The sequence below is a fragment of the Bos mutus genome, chromosome 4, assembly GCF_027580195.1.
Source record: "Bos mutus isolate GX-2022 chromosome 4, NWIPB_WYAK_1.1, whole genome shotgun sequence".
In the NCBI taxonomy this organism is placed as follows: Eukaryota; Metazoa; Chordata; class Mammalia; order Artiodactyla; family Bovidae; genus Bos; species Bos mutus.
Window position 1 is genome coordinate 35,180,495 of NC_091620.1, and position 4,960 is coordinate 35,185,454.

Below are 4,960 nucleotides of genomic sequence, written 5' to 3' on the forward strand. Positions count from 1 at the left end.
TATACTAAAAAGGAAGCCTGTAGCATATGTCTGGTATCATGTACTTGTTTTGTGTTGTGCTAAGTCACTTGAATCATGTTTGACTCTTTGCAACCCCATGGGCTGTAGCCTGCCAGACTCCTCTGTCCATGGGATTCTCCAGGAAAGAATACTGGAGTGGTTTCTCATGACCTCCTATAGAGGATCTTCCCAACCCATGGATCGAACCCTCATCTCCTGCGACTCCTGCATTGCAGAGAGATTCTTTAACACTGAATCACCAGGGAAACTCCATCATGTACTTAGCTGATCCTCAGTAACCAGAATGCATCTAGTTCTGACCCATTCATTTAGGGATGGCAGGTGCATTTTTCTAAAAGGAAATGCATTTGGTATTAATTATAGCAGAAACATCCCTGAATTATAAACTAAAATATGTCTTAAGCAGAAAATACTCATTGAAAGAGATATGAGATATTTTACAAAATAAAAATATGACCACAACAAAAGTATGCAATCTGATATTTTGTTCTATCCCATTTTAAGATGAATATTAATATAGTCTGTAGGTCTTAAAATTAAAGATTTTGAAACAACTACCAAACCCTGTCAGGTAAAGCATGAAACAATAATGATCAGAAATCATTCTTGAGGACTCATTGGATGAGTCCAGTGAATTTCCCTAGTTAGTGCAAACCTGTTGGTCTCTGTTCATTTAATGAAACTATGGCTGTCTGAGCACAAAAATTACTTTGCAGAGACATTACTTTGCTGACAAAAGTCCATCTAGTCAAAGCTATGGTTTTTCCAGTAGTCATGTATGAATGTGAGGTTGGACTATAAAGAAAGCTGAGCACCAAAGAATTGTGCTTTTGAGCTGTGGTTTTGGAAAAGACTCTTCAGAGTCCCTTGGATTGCAAGGACATCCAATTAGTCAATCCTCAGAGAAATCAGTCCTGAATATTCATTGGAAGAACTAACGCTGAAGCTGAAGCTCCAATACTTTGGCCACCTGAGGTGAAGAACTGACTCCTTGGAAAAGACCCTGATGGGAGGTAGATTGAAGGCAGGAGGAGAAGGGGACGACAGAGGAGGAGATGGTTGGATGGCATCACTGACTCAATGAACATGAGTTTGAGCAAGCTCCGGGAGTTGGTGATAGACAGGGAAGCCTGATGTGCTACAGCCCATGAGTCTCAGAGAGTCAGATATGACTGAGCTACTGAACTGAACTGATGGCTGTCTGAATAGTGACGTAGCTAACTGATGAGTCAACCAATTCACATGAACAGGACTTCTTTTTATTCAAGATACAAAGGAGTCAGAGTCAGAGGGCATTCTAAACTTAATTTTTACAGAAGAAAAATAACAGGTGGCTCCTATATCTTTGAGAGTAAACTTGACCAAGAGGTCAATTAAAGAGTACATTGGCAAACTGGTTCTACAAATATATACTCATAAAAGCCAATATAGACAATATCATCATTAAAAAGTAGTTCTAACAGAAATTAGCCTAGGAGCATTAGAAATTCTATGAATCCTTGGGTTATTAGATAATTTTCTGCATGCTAATATTAGTTTAGTAGTTTGAAAGTTTGTAATTTGCACATGTATACACCACACACACCCCCTATGTATTTAGCTAAGTTCATCAATCTTTAATGTCTAAAGATGTATCACAGAACCTTATGTATTAGATAGGAAGGGGATAATGAAGTGTCATTCTGACAGATAAATTATTATTTTATAAATAGATTGAGATCTATAGAGGGGTAAGGAACTTTAGTGAAATCTCCAAATGTACAGTGAGATGAGTACTTCATATTTTCTGTTTATTGATGTTGTATTTTTTCTCTATCAGATATAAATTTCTGGTATTAGAGAAATTTTGTCTATATAACTTCCTTTCCATAATTTAATTACAAAATGAGGCCTATTTGTTTCTGTAATCCTTTTTATTAAATATATACTTTTTTTCACGTTTTTGACAAAGGATTTATTTGCTGATCCCTAAGAAGCATTTCACGCCAGTCAGAATGGCTGTGATCCAAAAGTCTACAAGCAATAAATGCTGGAGAGGGTTTGGAGAAAAGGGAACTCTCTTACACTGTTGGTGGGAATGCAAATTAGTACAGCCACTATGGAGAACAGTGTGGAGATTCCTTAAAAAACTGGAAATAGAGCTGCCTTATGATCCAGCAATCCCACTGCTGGGCCTACACACTGAGGAAACCAGAAGGGAAAGAGACACGTGCACCCCAATGTTCATCGCAGCACTGTTTATAATAGCCAGGACATGGAAGCAACCTAGATGCCCATCAGCAGATGAATGGATAAGAAAGCTGTGGTACATATACACAATGGAGTATTACTCAGCCATTAAAAAGAATACATTTGAATCAGTTCTAATGAGATGGATGAAACTGGAACCTATTATACAGAGTGAAGCAAGCCAGAAAGAAAAACACCAATACAGTATACTAACGCATATATATGGAATTTAGAAAGATGGTAACAATAACCCTGTGTACGAGACAGCAAAAGAGACACCGATGTATAGATCAGTCTTATGGACTCTGTGGGAGAGGGAGAGGGTGGGGAGATTTGGGAGAATAGCATTGAAACATGTATAATATCATGTATGAAACGAGTTGCCAGGCCAGGTTCGATGCACGGTACTGGATGCTTGGGGCTGGTGCACTGGGACGACCCAGAGGGAGGGGAGGGGAGGGAGGAGGGTTCAGGAGGGTTCACGCAGGTATACCTGTGGTGGATTCATTTCGATATTTGGCAAAACTAATACAATATTGTAAAGTTTAAAAAAAAAAAAAAGCCAAATGAACATTTTGGTCAACACAGTATGATGGAGCAAAGCAGGCTTTTTCAACCGTACACTGATACCACCTCTTGGTCATAAACCCTGCAGAGATCCAAGATAAGTCCCATATTTCGAAGAAAGTCAGCAGAGAGTGTGAAGATATATCAACAGAGGAGAAAGCTGCTGAAGGCACAAAGGATCCCAAGGAATTTTTAATGCTGTTTTCATTTAATAAGCCAGTGGTATAGCAACCTAAAGACCTTGGCTGTGATCACACCAGAACGTTTTTAATGGACTGCTGCGGGGAAACATGATGGACAGCTGGCATCCTCTGGCTCATGGTGCTAAGTGGGCAGCTCCAGAACCAACTCCATGGCGAGCCTATGGCTGGGGTGTGTAGCGGAGGTATTTCTTGCCAGATGGGAGCTCTTTGGTGAAGACTCCTTTAGAGAAAAGTTTTTTGGCTTCCTCTTCAGGGATGGTTGGAAGGACCATCACGCTGTCCCCATTCTTCCAGTCAACCGGGGTGGCCACCCTCTTTTCTGCCGTCAGCTAGAGAGAGATAATTACTCTGAGAATCTCATCAAAGTTCCTGCCAGTGGTAGCTGGGTAGAGGATGGACAGTTTCAGTTTCTTATCAGGACCAAAAATAAACACCACACGAGCAGTCACAGGCATGTCCTTTTCGTCTTTCTCTGTTGGGTCCAGCATGCCCAACTGGATGGCAAGGTCCCGATTCTTATCATCAATGATGGGAAAAGGTAACTTTTCTGTGGGCCCTTCACCATTGTAAGCATTGATATCCTTGCTCCATGCAAGATGGTCTTCCACACTGTCTATGGAAAGAGCAATCATCTTAACATTTCTCTTGGCAAACTCTGGTGCCAGCTTTGCTGCTCTGCCGAGCTCCGTGGTACACACAGTGGTAAAGTCCCGAGGATGGGAGGAGAGAATGCCCCATGAGTCTCCCAGATAGTCGTGGAAACGGATGCGGCCGATGGGAGTATTTGCCTCGAAGTTGGGAGCCTCGTCCCCGAGGAGGAGACCTCCTGGCATGGTAGCAGCAGTGACGAGGGGAGTAAGAGGAGGTGCAGTACCAACAGCCACTAGCCTGCTGGTTCTATTAAATATATTTTTAAAAGAGGCAAAAATTATCATTACTGAGCTTCTTCATATCATTTCTATTTTTTTGTGGACATTCTTATAAACAGGTAACCCATAATAGTTAGATGAGTCAAAATGAAACCCTCAAATACAAGTCCAAGTTGTTTTGAAATCTGCTTAAAATGAGCCATTTGAGTTGCTTGCTTTTTGATTGATAGGTATCCAAGATTTAGATATTATAATCTACTCAGAGAGAGACTATTACACTGATGAAACTATTATATTTTTGAAATAGCAACAACACAACTTAACTGCCTTTGAAAGTCAGGACTATCAATGGCTGTAGCACAAAGTTGTGGATTACCCTCTCAAGAATCAAGGCTATATTTAAGTATCTTGAGGGCAAAATACTATTTCTCCTGATATGTCAAATTAACCTACATGTGTCCCATATTGCCTTCTCACCATTACATGTTCTGCAGAATGTTACTAAAGCTGATAACAAAATACATGTTGGGCATGAGGAGCTCTGCAGACATAAAGGCAGCCTCCCAAGCAAATCCAAATGTGACTAGAGAGACTAGCTTGGCTTTCATTGTGGTTAGAGGTTTATGAGAATGGGAGCCAGAATGGATGTTGTCTGAACTTCCCACTAGCATGAAAACAGAGAGTGCTCATACTTTGACATCAGCTTTGTCAGATGGGAGAGAAGTGGAGGGTGAGTGGTGGGGCTTGAAACCCATTAACAGTCAAACATCAAAAATAGAGTCAAATGTTTCATTACATTTATCTACCCCAAATAATACCAGATCTATTTACCTTGGGTGCGCAAATCTATAGAGCTTCCCAGGTGGCACCGTGGTAAAGAATCTGCCTGCAATGCAGGAGACACGGGCTGGATCCCTGGGTCAGGAAGACAACTTAGAACAGGAAATGGTAATCCACTCTAGTATTCTTGCCTGGAAAATTCCATGGATAGAGAAGCCTGGGGGGCTACAGTCCATGGGGTTGCAAAGAGTTGGACATGACTGAGCACACACACACTCACAGTCTCACACA

At 41.1% G+C, this 4,960-nt stretch overlaps 1 pseudogene; it reads right to left on the bottom strand.

The window, feature by feature from the left end:
• Positions 1 to 2,898: 2,898 nt before the first annotated feature.
• Positions 2,899 to 3,913, bottom strand: LOC102286521 (peroxiredoxin-6 pseudogene; annotated as a pseudogene).
• Positions 3,914 to 4,960: the final 1,047 nt, after the last annotated feature.